Genomic DNA, 16,234 nt, shown 5'->3' on the forward strand with positions numbered 1-16,234 from the left:
GATGATATGATAGAACAGTGCTAAAAAAAGAGTGAAGGAGACATTGGCAGTGGGAGAGGAATAAAGAGACGGAGAAGGTAGAAGTGGCTGTGAGATGGTGATAATGAGAGAAAGAGTATGACAGTGACAACGAGCAAGAGAGAGATAGTGACAGCGAGAAGAGCCAGCAGCTGTGGGAACGACTCATTGAGGTAGTACCAACATGAGAGAGTGAGAGGGAGACAGCGACAGTGGGAGGAGACAGTAGTAGTAGTAGTAGTAGTAGTAGTACAGATCGGAGGAGACTGTGGCTGTGAGGCAGGAGGTAGTGACAGAGAGACACAAAGATATAATGACAATGAGTTAGGTTGAGTGACGATCGAGTAAGGACGGCCAAGTGGGAGTGGATGTATATGAGCGATTTACTGCCATGGGCTAGTGGGTATGAGCGAGTTCTAGGTAGGAGAGCGTGTGGGAGTGTAAGGTGAGTAACATGTTAAAAAGAGGGCAAAAGTTTCAAGGTGAGTTTTGAAGCTGCTGTGGAGGATGAAATGGGATACCTAGTACCCAAATTTCCAATCCGAATCTTTTAAACTGCAGCATATTCGCTTTTTTTTGTGCTCCGATGGGGCCATTTTTGCGCTGGTGTCGTATAATATCGTGGTGCGTGAACTAAGTTCTAGTTTCTGCCTGTATGTTACATCTCCAATTGGGTCACGAATTTCTTTTCCTGGTGATCTGCTCTATAACAAGGCCGAAAAGCGAAAGTAATATAGCGAAAAAAATTTTGATTTGCAGTTCCTTGTATTGGCCGTGTTTGCAGTTAAAATTGTTGGATGTGAGATCCGCCAGTTATGCAAAACACCGTTTCTTCTCAGTACCCAAACATGTTTCGGCACCACTGTGCCATTATCAGTGGGTTTTCGTTTTTATTTATTCTTTGCATTTGGGGTGCATGAATTTTCTGGATCACCAGTGTGTTAATTACTGCAGGTAGCTTGTCATGTTTTCGTGTGGCAAGCACTTCAATTCTCCGCATCATGCTGAGATGTTGTGATGCACACGTAACTATAACAGTCACACTGTGTTTTGGTGAGGTTTTACGACGTCATTTGTGGAAAATAATTGTTATAGTTACGTGTGCATGACAACACCTCAGCATGATGCGGAGAATGGAAGTGCTTCCCACACGAAAACATGACAAGCTACCTGTAGTAATTAACACACAAGTGATCCAGAAAATTCATGCACGCCAAATGTAAAGAATACATAAAAACGAAAACCCACTGATGATGGCACAGTGGTGGCGAAACTGTTTGGGTACTGAGAAAAAGCGGTGTTTTGCATGACTCGCGGATCTCACATCCAACAATTTTAGCACAGTATTGTTTTAAACGTTGTAAGTAATCAACTAATAATGTAGTGCTATATTACTTAAAACGGTACAATCAGTAAATAAATCATTTCGGTACAGTCACCTGTGGAAAACTGGTTTTTGTATCAAGGTGCGATGGTGTATCAGCGGTGTGTACCCTACGAGCACTTGCCTTACACAATGATTCACCGTGTAACAGTAGACTCAGTTAACACGTGAGAAGGAAAACCGTAACTGGTGCACTGTTGTTCCTGGAATAGCGTGATCATGAATTACATATGAGCCCGTAAATGGTGGGCGCACGTTCGCCTCCTCAAGGCAATGGCACGGTCTGTGCGGGTCCACTCGGGCCTGTCCCGTGTCCGACAAACGTGAGAAGCACACTGACTGTGCAGGTGGCGTCACAGAACCGTCTTTTCCCACTGTGCGAACTACGCTGCTGCCACAGTCAGTGCTACGAGGTCAGTGTCTGGATCAGCGGCGAAACCGTCTGAGAGCTATTAAATGTCTACTCCACGGGGACAGACCTGTAGTGTTTCATCCCACTTCTGCTAGGACGTCTGAATTGCTAACAAACTTTGTACACCTTTAGCAGGCCACTAAAACAACATAATGTGCAAGTAGGAAGGTGCACATTCTTCCAGTTCCGAGAAAAACCCAAATCTATTACGTAACTGATGTACACAACTGGCCATTAAAATTGCTACACAACGAAGATGTGCTACAGACGCGAAATTTCACCGACAGTAAGAAGATGCTGTGATATGCAAATGATTAGCTTTTCAGAGCATTCACAAGGTTGGCGCCGGTGGTGACACCTACTACGTGCTGACATGAGGAAAGTTTCCAACCGATTTCTCATACACAAACAGTAGTTGACCGGCGTTGCCTGGTGAAACGTTGTTGTGATGCCTTGTGTAAGGAGGAGAAATGCGTACCATCACGTTTCCGACTTTGATAAAGGGCGGATTGTAGCCAATGGCGATTGCGGTTTATTGTATCGCGACATTGCTGCTGGCGTTGGTCGAGATCCAATGACTGTTAGCAGATTATGGAATCGGTGGGTTCAGGAGGGTAATACGGAACGCTGTGCTGGATCCCAACGACCTCGTATCACTAGCAGTTGAGATGACAGGCATCTTATCCGCATGGCTGTAACGGATCGTGCAGCCACGTCTCGATCCCTGAGTCAACAGATGGGGACGTATTCAAGACAAGAACCATCTGCACGAACAGTTCGACGATGTTTGCAGCAGCTCAGAGACCATGGCTGCGGTTACCCTTGACGCTGCATCACAAAAAGGAGCGCCTGTGATGGTGTACCCAACGACGAACCTGGGTGCACGAATGGCAAAACGTAACTTTTTCGGATGATTCCATGCTCTGTTGACAGTACCATGATGGTCGCATCCGTGTTTGGTGACATCGCGGTGAACGCACATTGGAAGCATGCATTCGTCATCGCCATACTGGCGTATCACCTGGCGTGATGGTATGGGGTGCCATTGGTTACACGTCTCGGTCACCTCTTGTTCGCATTGACGGCACTTTGAACAGTGGACGTTACATTTCAGATGTGTTACGACCCGACCCTTCATTCGATCCCTGCGAAACCCAACATTTCAGGAGGATAATGCACGACCGCATGTTGCAGGTCCTTTACAGGCCTTCCTAGACACAGAAAATGTTCCACTGCTGCCCTGGCCAGCACATTCTCCAGATCTCTCACCAATTGAAAACGTCTGGTCAATGGTGGCCGAGCAACTGGCTCGTCACAACACGCGAGTCACTACTCTTGATGAACTGTGGTATCGTGTTGAAGCTGTATGGGCAGCTGTACCTGTACACGCCATCCAAGCTCTGATTGAGTCAATGCCCAGGCGTATCAGGGCCGTTATTACGGCCAGGGGTGGTTGTTCTGGGTACTGATTTCTCAGGCTCTATGCACCCAAATTGCGTGAACCCGCACTGTAACTCAGTGTGTTCGGTCAGAGAGCTGGCTGCCCTCTGCAATTAAGAATACTAAGGGAACGGATTAATGACGAACTTCGACGGGTGTCATGTGATGTCTACCACGAACAAATGCAAAGAACAATAAAGAAGAAGCTGAAAAAAAAAGAAAAGCGGTTAGCGTTGGAGCTTCGTAAAATCTAAGTGTATGATGCGATGGTTCGATTCCCGCTCAAACTTTCATTTTTTTTATAGTACAATTGTAGATTCTGTGATATTAAAAAATTTTCACCTATGCTGCTCGTTCTTGCCACGTCTCACCGCTATGCAGATTAAGTGCCAAATGGCGCCTGCCTCTGTGTCTGCAGCTCGAAGTGTCTAGGTCCTAAGTAGTTGCTGATACGTTACCAGATTGCGTGTATAAGGGATTTCGCAAATGACGACAAGCACACAGTTTCAGGAAAAGTGTATGCGTTTCTTCGGTTAGTTCTCGGTAGTTATAAATATATCTGTTCTAATAATTAAATTTAATTAACAATAGTAAATAGTCAAATAACACGAAATTCTCTAAAACTTTATGAAAACAAACGTGATTTTTTTTTTTAGTTTTATTAAGTCTCAGATGTCTCGTATATTATTAAATAATATGATCAGTAATGAAAGAAATATATATTAGAAATTAAATGTAGGCGGGAGCAGAACCGTCTCGTCGTACACGTTCGTTTTAACAAACTCCAACGCTAAGCACTGGACCACAATGAACTCTAACACCTAAACAAAGACTATACGTCCTACACCTTCACGAAAATACATCAGTTACTATAACAGACACAAAAAACGTGCCTTTCGAGTGCACTTAACTACTTGCACAAAATGGTTCTAATGGCTCTTAGCACTGTGGGACTTAACATCTAAAGGGCATCAGTCCCATAGAACTTAGAACTCCTTAAACCTAACTAACCTAAGGACATCACACACATCCATGCCCGAGGCAGGATTCAAACCTGCGACGGTAGCAGTCGCCCGGTTCCGGACTGAAGCGCCTAGAACCGCTCGTCCACCGCGTCCGGCCACTTGCACATTATGTTGTTTTAGCGGCCTACTAAAGGTGAACAAAGTCTGAAGTAAATCTGTCATCCCAACGTCGTGGCCTCCTCTCGTAAGTAATATAGTGAACGGCGAGAGTTATGTGTCCTGCTGTTCTCAGTCACAAATGCAGTCACAAATTCGAGTACGGTGTTCTTGCGTTTAGCTGGCCTTCACCCACTCACTTCTTGTATCCATACTACAGACGGGGACTTTTTGCTGCGTGCAGAAAAGCAAATCAGTCATAGACAATACTGATATGAATCGAAACGTTATGTAAATTTTTTCACAAACCCAATATTCATGGTCCTTCATTTATATACCTTACAAACGGTAACTTAGAATAACACAAAACTAATTCAGCAATGAGGTAGTCACGTCTGTATTACTAAACAGTTAAAATGAACCCTTTGCAGCTGCAGATCGCCTGTCTGGCGAAAAACTTATTTTCATTGTCCCGTGTAATTATTGGCTAGCTTTAAAAAATTAAAATATTCTAGTGACCTACACATTAGGAGGAATAATCTTACGTGAAACGTTCAACATAATAAGTCAAGTGTTACAGTTACAAGCTGTGTATACATTTCGAGAATGTGTAAAGCGAAGCAAGGAAATTACCAGGACTGCATTGATCCGGTATTTGAGAATGGGAGAGCAGTTCGCGACTTTCAATGAAGTTTGCGCATAATGTCAAAACTTTTCTAAACACTTCTCGGTGACACTTCTCTTCCCGCTCCTCCCTACACACATACATACACAAAAATACTGTATAATGAAAGGAAAAATGTTTACCCATACCATTTTTCCGCTGTTCATGCAGTAAAACCTTATCATTAGGTAAGACGTTTTAATTTATTACCTCTTTGCTACTAGCTCTTTGTGCAACACATTTGGCGAAGACTGTCGTCAAATACCACTGAATGTAACTACTATATTATATCGCAGTACAACACGTGCTTCAGGAGGGATGACTTCTTAAACAATAACATGCGTGGGAAAATACGAGCACGAGGTCTTCAGCCATAAATTTGTCACATGCATAATGCGAAGTGTTTAACACATTAGCTCATTTGTGAAATAATCAGACGTTTGACAGGGAGTTCAATTCCTTAAAGAAATGGGGCTGTTTGGATGGAGGCTGCTGGTAATTAAGTAAACCAATATTTGCTCTGTTGTACAGGGTGGAATGGCTAGAGGCCGTTAGAACCATTCGACGAAATATGAACGTCATCTGAAGCACTGAAAGCTGCTTATGCTTTTTCCTACGGAATGTTTCGTGTCCTCTTGGATGCGATCGCAGTGGTGAGGAGGATGGGGGAAGTGAAACTGAAACATGTGCAAATAGCAAGGCGAAGAGTTGCCTAAGATTACCCAGTTCAGCAAAACTGTCGTTGGCACTCGCCGACGTTTATTGACAGTTTTAGAAATCAACCTGTATAGAGACAACACGTAAAATAGAGTTAGGCACCTGTAGGCAGGCAACCCCTTGACAGAACACCAGTACAGTTGGCTACCTGCGGGGGCCTAACACTATTTTACGAGTTGTCTCAGTACAGGTTGATTCTTAAAACTATTGATGAACGTTGTCGGGTGTCACCAAGGGTTTTGATGAACTATGAGGTAGGGGTGAGGGGGTGGGGAATCTTGAAGTAACCCTTTGTCGTTTTATTCAGACATTTGCCAATCCCCCTGTGATCACAGTGCAGGAGAGTGTGGAACAGGAGCACTGAAAAAATTTAAGGAACCTGCTTCGGATAGCGTTCGTATTTTGTCGAATGGTGTTGAACGGTCCCTAGTTCACCGGGGCAAAATTTGTGGTTGCACTGCACTCGAAAGGGGTGAGATCATGTTCAATAGGATCGCTGGCCCAAGATGTCCTTGGGAAAGGGTTGAAGCGTCAGGGAGACGTCAGCTGCATGATAGATTGTGTAGTACGTCTTCCTGTTGCTCATCGCATTGCAAAATCTCGTTTTCGAACGTGAAATGTGTGGGAGTCAACGTCCCAAGGAAAGAGGTGGTATCACTGGCACCATTTATGCCACAGCCTTAGGCCTTTTCGTGTAGGTTGTAAGCTGCAATGTGTCTGAAATATTTTTCGGCCACTTAAAGGGGAAAAAACGTGATTACAACGCTGGGCGTCGCGGTTCTGACATCCACCGTAAAGTCGTCGAAGGAAGAATTGTTGGTAAGAGTGGCTGTGACTGATCTTCTAGTAGTGTGACACGTCCATGTCACGTGACCTGAGCTCCCGCCCTTTTCTCGCAAGTCTCGACACCTTGCCATTTGAAGCGTCGTCCAGCCGAAGGGTGACGTCACGGGGCGCTACGCTTTTGCACCATTACAGAGGAAGATGGTTCGCACATTTCAACCAGATTTGAAAATTACGCGCCGCAGTGGGAGAAAACTAGAGGGCTCAGAAAAAGTGATCCTCAAATTCTGTTGTGCAGTTTAGTTCAGAGCCTACCAAAAGTTTCAAACAACGTATCACACAAAATGACGGCTGTTGCAAAATTTTTTCCCTCTGTTTCTTTCTTCTTTACTCACAGTACACATTACATATTTTTTTGATGTGTTTTGTATCGCTGTGGGTTTGACGCTATGGATTTCCTTGTGTCAAACTCACCTCTGTTTAACTGCTATAGTAGAAGTTATTAATTTCTTCGTTAAGCCTCTAGTTCCTTAAGAGAAATAATACTGTGGGGATTAAATACAATGTAATAAAGATGCAAGCATAGAGTAGTCTTCATATATGAACACAATTCAGCCACTTGATTATGTTCTGCTGGCTCACTAAAATAAACTACGTATGCAGTGCAGAATCAAACTTGTTTATGTAACGTAGGCATTCAGATTTAGGTTTCTCAAGGCCTCCTGTTATCATCAGATAAACGCTATAATGGTGATCATATCGTCTAATAAACAATGAACCATAGTTTATCCGTACTTTAGCTGTTTCTAAATTTCGAAAAAACTGAGGAAAAGTTTTTGGTATAACGATGTCGAAAAAGGACTCCGTATCTGGAGAAGCAGGGCTATGGGCCAAAACAAGAAAAAGATATACAATAAATATGAGCTCTAAAATACTATGATAATTTTCGCTACTATGAAACACATCTACTGCAAGCCACTTCCTAACACGAACGACCTATCGAGTACAGTTAACAAATCACAACACAACCCTCTGTTACTGCCCATGGATATAGCATCGAGTAAACACGTATTAATGTTATTACTATAAAGTGTATTCACAATTCTGTATAACTGCAACGCATACATAACACAAACATTCTTTCTACTGGAACCACATTGTGTTCCGAAAAGTTTGTGTAAAACCTTTTTTACTGTAGTTTTATCTTTCCACTTAACAGCATAATGGAAGCCTATAATTCCTCACGGGAAATGGCAGCCATGATCTTTGCTATAGTCTGATCATCACAGTAGATTGTATCTTTATTAGCCACGTGGAAAATAGGCTTCCACTGTCTTGGTAAATAGGAAGATAAAACTACAATTTAAAAATAACTTTGGTGTTTGTCATTTGTCGATTGCGTCAGACCGAACAAGTACTAGTTCGCGCTTCATGAGAGGCCAACTCCCAACACGAAATGTCAGTCTGTTTCTCGCTACAAAGAAAAGAAGGAAGGTTCGAAGGTTGCGTTTAACATCCCGCGACGTCGAGGTCATTAGATATGGAGCACAAGCGCGGATGGTGTCAAGGATGGTGAAGGAAATCGGCCGTGTCCATTTAAAGGAACCATCCGGACATTTGCGTGCAGCGATTTACGGAAACCACGGAAACCCTAAATGTGGATGGTCCGAAGCAAGTCTAAACCGTAGTCCTCCCGAATGGGAGTCCACTGCACTACCTCGCTCAGTCTCGCTACGAATAAATTGGTTTTTAAAATGTAATTTTATTTGCCCTGAAATACTGAATATGACCCATTGGGAACGAAATCTGAATATGAATAACTTTTTGAGATGGGAAAATTTACGCAAAGCGCAACGAAGTAGGGTTAAGATTACTCGGAAGTAACATAACAGGTTTGAATTAGAACGTTGGCTGCAAACGCAATACGACACTGCTCCTCAGCCCGAAAAATTTAGTTTCATAGTCTCAAATTGCGCAAGACAAATGCGTTTGTCACTTCTGGCCTAACTGTTTAATAATCATTAAAGGGAGCTTTTGTACTCTGGAAGCAACAATTTACGGCGATGCCGTTTCCACCACTGCACGTCTCCATGTACAGCCTTTACGTCACCCTACCTGAATTGCTAACAAGGGAAACTCCCCTACGCACCCCCCTGAGATTTAGTAGTAAGAGGGCCCAGTGGGCACATCGTCAAAACCTGAACACGGATTAAGCATGAAAACAGAAAAAAGTTGTACTGGATTGCGAAAAAAAGGGAAAATAGAAACAGTGAACTCTACAAGAACAAGGAGTGCGACATAGATCAGTAATGCAGAGGGGTGGCAGGGTGGTTCAGTGGTTACGTTGTTAAACTGCCAATTGCAGGACCCATGTTCAAACCTCTTTCGTCCCAATTTCTTTTTCCGCTGTTTTCGTTATTCATATTGTTGCCTGTGTCGTGGTGTAACGTTCGTTTGCAACAGTGAGGTGTAAGTTAGGGCCCTACACACAACTACTCTACCAGCAGCTGAAAGGAAGTGGCTTTCGAATGGGAACCGCAAGCGCTTGATGACAGGGCGACAAGTGAACCGAATCCTCCACACACGTCTGGTGTGTCATGAACGGTATTAGTGTGATATGGTAAGAATCTCTTACAGACGCACCTAGTTTGTACGACTGGTGAGGGAGTGAGAGATACCTTGTTGCGCAATATAGGTCTTCATATGGATGTGAAGGTCATCATACCCAAGGAAATGACGAAAATAGTAGTTTGTCACATAAGGTGCAACAAATGAACGCTACAGTTTCACAATCACAGCTTTTCTCTGTGCTCTATTAAAACATATGTTTTCAACGTTTTAGAAGTTGCGTTCCATTTTGGAAGTCTTGACTCCTGAGTCCCTTTGTTGTAATATACACTGCTGGCCATTAAAATTGCTACACCCTGAAGAAACGCAGGTGATAAACGGGTATTCATTGGACAAATATATTATACTAGAACTGACATGTCATTACATTTTCACGCAATTTGGGTGCATAGATCCTGAGAAATCACTACCCAGAAAAAACCACCTCTGGCCGTAATAACGGCCTTGATATGTCTAGGCATTGAGTCAAACAGAGCTTGGATAGCGTGTACAGGTACAGCTGCCCAAGCAGCTTCAACACGATACCACAGTTCATCGAGAGTAGTGACTGGCGTATTGTGACGAGCCAGTTGCTCGGCCACCATTCACCAGACGTTTTCAGTTGGTGAGAGATCTGGAGAATGTGCTGGCTAGGGCAGCAGTCGAACATTTACTGTATCCAGAAAGGCCCGTACAGGACCTGCAACATGTGGTCGTTCATTATCCTGCTGAAATGTAGGGTTTCGCAGGGATCGAATGGAGGCTAGAGCCACGGGTCGTAACACATCTGAAATGTAACGTCCACTGTTCAAAGTGCCGTCAATGCGAACAAGAGGTGACCGAGACGTGTAACCAATGGCACCCAATACCATCACGCTGGGTGATACGCCAGTATGGCGATGACGAATACACGCTTCCAATGTGCGTTCACCGCGATGACGCCAAACACGGATGCGACCATCATGATGCTGTAAACAGAACCTGGATTCACCCGAAAAAATTACGTTTTGCCATTCGTGCACCCAGGTTCGTCGTTGAGTACAACATCGCAGGCGCTCCTGTCTGTGATGCAGCGCCAAGGGTAACCGCAGCCATGGACTCCGAGCTGATAGTCCATGCTGCTTAAACCGTCGTCGAACTGTTCGTGCAGATTGTTGTTGTCTTGCAAACGTCCCCATCTGTTGACTCAGGGATCGAGACGTGGCTGCACGATCCGTTACAGCCATGCGGATAAGATGCCTGTCATCTCGACTGCTAGTGATCCTGCACGGCGTTCCATATTACCCTCCTGAACCCACCGATTCCATATTCTGTCAACAGTCATTGGATCTCGACCAACGCGAGCAGCAATGTCGCGATATGATAAACCGCAATCGCCATAGGCTACAATCCGATCTTTATCAAAGTCGGAAACGTGATGGTATGCATTTCTCCTCCTTACACGAGGCATCAATACAACGTTTCACCCGGCAACGCCGATCAACTGCTGTTTGTGTATCAGAAATCGGTTGGAAACTTTCCTCATGTCAGCACGTTGTAGGTGTCGCCACCGGCGCCATCCTTGTGTGAATGCTCTGCAAAGCTAATAATTTGCAAATCACAGCATCTTCTTCCTGTCGGTTAAATTTAGCGTCTGTAGCACGTCATCTTCGTGGTGTAGCAATTTTAATGGCCAGTAGTGTAGTTCACAACCTTTTATTTTTTGTTTTCATTTATGTGAGCCGTCTATGTGGTATCTTACCTGCTCTCACTATTCATCACATTTACTTGCGACGGTAACGCATTCTTACCACATGACTCATATTATATAACTAATGTAGTGTTAGCAGTTAGCCAACACTACGCACACTACTTGGTTGAGGAGGCCGAATGCACGCGTTAAACTCACGCAGGCTAGAGATAGGTCTGAAACAGGATACGTAATGAATGCTATAAAGAAAAGTACGTAGCTCCTGGAATACTTAACTTTAATCCATCCTTGTGGTACATCGCTCTTGACGATACAAGTGAGACTCTTTAGATACAAGCTATGTAATGTTAATGGCGCCTTGCTAGGTCGTAGCCATTGACTTAGCTGAAGGCTATTCTAACTATCTGCTCTGCAAATGAGCGAGGCTTCGTCAGTGTGCATCGCTAGCTAAGTCGTCCGTACAACTGGGGCGAGTGCTAGTCCGTCTCTCGAGACCTGCCGTGTGGTGGCGCTCGGTCTGCGATCACTGACAGTGGCGACACGCGGGTCCGACATGTACTAATGGACCGCGGGCGATTTAAAGCTACCACTTAGCAAGTGTGGTGTCTGGCGGTGACACCACAACTAATATATAGTATGACAACTGCCAAGACTACAAAAAGAGCCACGCGGTATTAGCCGAGCGGTCGAGGGTGCTGCAGTCATGGACTGTGCGGCTTGTCCCGGCGGAGGTTCGAGTCCACCCTCGGGCATGAGTGTGTGCGTTTGTCCTTACGATAATTTAGGTTAAGTAGCGTGTAAGCTTACTGATGACCTTAGCAGTTAAGTCCCATAAGATTTCACACTCATTGGAACCTTTTGAACTACAAAAAGAGAGTAAACATCTCGATGACTGGACAGAGATTTCACAATGTGGAAAAAATTAGCCCGCTCGGCTGTTCAACACCATAACCATTTACCCACGACACCGTTGCTGTTTCAGTCTGCCCTTTACGGTATTTCATGTTTTTGGACCCTTCACTGTTTGTATTTTGCTTTTGTTCCACAGTTCAGTACGCCTTCTTCCTGTTTTGGTGCTTAATGTGTGTTCAGTTTCTGACCGGCAATCCACTGAGCCATCTAACCACTGAGGGGTGCGATCCGGAATTTCCCTTGTAAGAAAGTAACTGAAAGTGGTGCAGCAAGACGCCACTGGGTGATGTCTAAACTTAACCAGTGCATTTCATCTGCATTGATTGAACGTGTTCGATATGTATATCCGCTCCTTCCCCCTCCACTCCACTACGACTCCAGATGTATTCAATGAACTGTGCGCAAAGGAATTGAAAACAAAAGCGGTGGCCATGAAAAGTGGGTCGGTCGTGCAGTCCCTGTTGAAGTTAATAGTGATAATGGGCATGAAGCGCTTTATCTCGAAATACTGAATTAAAAGAGCAGTAACTTAGGCGATCATTTATTACAAAATACAGGACATGACAAACAAACGTGATATTTAACTCATTCACAACCTGGAGGCAAGTAGAAACCATAAAATGAAATCTATATAGTGACAGTTGCTAGAAACTGAGCCGCAAAGTGCGTGGGGAAGGGAATTGTCTAACAACTAATTCACGAGGTCAGTCAAGTAAATTAATGACACCGTTTCGCTTCGGACATGATATATTCGGAAAATACTTCGAAGAACCCAAATAAATAAGTCATTGTTAGCCCATCGACCACCAGAGCGGAATTTAAAATGAGATCACCTGCGTTTTAGTTGAAAAAGTGTCTACTCCTGTCTCACCACCAACATATTGCCTCGCTTTACTGCCAGCGCTTACAAACACTAAGGGGCGAAAAGACGAACTGTGACGTAAGCAACTGCAGACGCCATCTCCGATGAAAGAGCTGTCGCGGTCCGCACAGAGGACGAATTCCTCGTCTTGGTCCCTTTCCAGCCGAAGAGAACTGCCACGACCTAGTCGCGTCCTAACTTAGCGCCAATAGTACTTTACTGCACGATAAAGGATGACAGCAAAAGACAGTTGGAGAATAAAAATTTATTGACCAAGGTTTCGGTACATACACATATACCTTCATCAGAAGTAAAAAATCCTGAACAGGAAGAGACTTTCATTAGAAAAGCCATAGCATCGGAAGTGAGAAGCAAAAGCTTAAGTAACAGTGAAATTTCCAAAGTAATACAGGCACAAAATCTTTACTTACTGAAATTACATCATGTAATGGAGATTAATAAAACAATTGTGCCAAAGGCATCGTCAATAATTGAGACATCTTCTCCATTAGTACAACATGACTATGGGCACAGGGTCAAAGCGAACAGTTTAGCACCATTACTTCGCCTATGAACTATAGAGACAAGAGTGTGAAAGCACTAGGGCAGATGGTTTCGCCGAGAGAGGGCACTTGTATGTGCCAGACACTCGCGCATATTAAAATCCATGAATACATACATAAGCGCATCAAAAATTATTAAAAGTTGTGTTAATTCAAACTTTCTGTCATAATAAATAAAACGTATCAGGCCATTTAAAAACATTTATGTAAAATAGAAAATATAGAACCAATTTACCTGTGTCCTAGTGTCAAACAGATAAAGCTTGCGCTATGGAACATCTAACGAGAGAGGGCACTAGTGTAACGCGCGAGAATCTCGCGTAACGTAGGCGGTGAAATACATACTAGCGAAACCAACCAAAATGTTATAATAAAACGAAACCACCTGTCGTTGTGAATAAAAACATACTATCAATTAACCACACATACACATCGAAAATCACAACCAACACACATCAAAGAAGAATTTCAACAGTTGCTGTTGCAGCCATGTTTAAAATCTTGAAGTACTTTACTGCTTTCATCCAGACCAAGTTTAGAGTTAAAACGATGCTCCTCTGAGCTCTCTGGGGAAAGACCACGAAAGATTACTGGTCGTCTAGTCAGACAGATCGGTAGAGAAGCTGCCATTGGAAGTCCACGTAGCAAAAATGTTTCTGTCCCTTCCGAAAAGTTTGTTGTAGTCACTCTTCTAATATTTCAATTTAAACTAATTTACAACCATTTGGAGCTAGGCTCTAACTCGAAAAGTTGTGGAAGCGCTGGCAAATGTGGAGTAACGCAGTGTTCGTCCCTTCAAAAGTGGATACAGAGTAGGAGTACTCTGTATAACATTTAGAATATCGACCAGTCCAGCAGTCCAGGAGTGCGCCATTTTCCACGTCAAACGACCTCGAAGTGTCGGCTTCAGAACGGCAGGGGTGAAAGTAAAGAGTGGGGCCAATGCGAGATAGCGCTCCTCTGCCCCACAAGATCTGATCAACAAACAAATTGCTGCATGAAATTTCCAGATTTATCCTCTTCGCTCACCCATCTCGCGCAGCCTACGATATCGCCAAATTCCTAGCTGAGACTAATGTGCACAGAACTGCTCTCCTACGGCCTTTGGAAGCTTTCATCTGCAGCCGGCACAACTGTCAATAACCTCAGGACACAGCCAGTGCTTGGCGATGAGCCGCCTGTCCCGATAACAAGTGCACTCTGACACTGAACGCACAGGGTGAGTGACTAAGGGACCTGGGAGACGGGACCACCCAGGCTAATGGCGAGTTGTCTATCTGATGAGTTGGGTATCCTAGTGAGGCGGCCCACTGAGAACTCCAGGGACGCTTTGCTGCCCGCAGCCGGCCGGGGGTCGCACAAAGAAGAAGGCGCTAGCCAGCCTCACATGCAATCCAACGTGCAGAATATTTTGTTAGAGTGAACTCGTAACCTCAGCAGTCACCATGTACGATTCGTTTGTTTATCAACACCAGCGCTGTACTAACAGGAAAACAAAAGGATATCTTTTCGTCTGAATTAAGTATGCAGCACTCTTAATGAGGATGAAACTGGCAGGCTGGCGTTTCACTGCTTATGTATGCCATAACCGCTGAGAAAATTACAATAGAAAATGAGTGACGTGCGTTTTGTATGAAGAATATCTTACACATTCACACACGGAATAAACGCACACGATTTGGAATTTGTGGACGAAGGAAAATATGTGTCATGAATACAGAAGACCAAACGGGTGATAAATTGAGTGTAATGTTCTACCAAGCATGAAACACAAAGTTAAACGTCATGGATAAGCACAAACATCGGATTAAACCGTATTAACGTCTACTACAAACATCGTGGCTCAAGAATCCTTCCAAATTCACTATGTAATCCGTTGACACCAAAAGTGACAACAGAGCCACAACATTTTCCACCTTAAGTCGGAATGCAAAATGCAACGCGAGAAGGAAATGATTTTACATAACCCCAACACACTCGATATCTCCAGTCACAGCAAAACATCCCAAACTGTGAATCTAGCTGCAGTCTCACCATACTCCTCCACCCGAACAGGCCATGAAGGTCCAAAGGAGCCGACCGGCTGCCGTGTCATCCTCAGCACACAGGTGTCACTGGATGGGGATATGGAGGGGCATGTGGTCAGCACACCGCTCTCCCGGCCGTATGTCAGTTTACGAGACCGGAGCCGCTACTCCTCAATCAAGCAGCTCCTCAGTTTACCTCACAAGGGCGGAGTGCACCCTGTGTGCCAACAGCGCTCGGCAGACCGGATGGTCACCCATCCAAGTGCTAGCCCAGTCCGACAGTGCTTAACTTCGGTGATCTGACGGGAACCGGTGTTGCCACTGCGGCAAGGCCGTTGGCAGTCTCACCATACTAGGCACGTATAAAAAAAATTATCGGTATATCAAAATACCAATATTTTAGCGTTATAATACCGAGCCGGCGACTGTGGCCGAGCGGCACTCACAAGGGAACCTCCCCATCGCACCCCCCTCAGATTTAGTTATGAGTTGGCACAGTGGATAGGCCTTGAAAAACTGAACACAGATCAATCGAGAAAACAGGAAGACGTTGTCTGGAACTATGAAAAAATAAGCAAAATATACAAACTGAGTAGTCCATGCACAAGATAGGCAATAACTAGAAAAGAACAAGCTGACGAGTATCATGGTCTTGTGGTTAGCGTGAGCAGCTGCGAATCTAAAGGTCATTGGTTCAAGCCCAACCTCGGATGAAAATTTTAACTTTTTATTTTCGGTTTATGTGACAAACACTTATGTTTTCATCACTTTTTTGGGAGTGATTATCACATCCACAAGAAAACCTAAATCGGGCAAGGTAGAAGAATCTTTTTACCCACTCGCCAAGTGTACAGGTTAGGTGGGTCGACAACATATTCATGTCATGTGACGCACATGCCGTCACCAGTGTCGTATAGAATATATCAGACGTGTTTTCCTGTGGAGGAATCGGTTGACCTATGACCTTGCGATCAAATGTTTTCGGTTCCCATTGGAGAGGCACGTCCTTTCGTCGACTAATCGCACGGTTTTGC

General features: G+C 44.3%; 1 pseudogene; it reads right to left on the reverse strand.

The window, feature by feature from the left end:
- Positions 1-15,422: 15,422 nt before the first annotated feature.
- LOC126261010 (5S ribosomal RNA) lies at positions 15,423-15,540 on the reverse strand (annotated as a pseudogene).
- Between the last annotated feature and the right edge of the window lie 694 nt (positions 15,541-16,234).

This window comes from Schistocerca nitens, chromosome 5 (assembly GCF_023898315.1).
Source record: "Schistocerca nitens isolate TAMUIC-IGC-003100 chromosome 5, iqSchNite1.1, whole genome shotgun sequence".
Lineage (NCBI taxonomy): Eukaryota > Metazoa > Arthropoda > Insecta > Orthoptera > Acrididae > Schistocerca > Schistocerca nitens.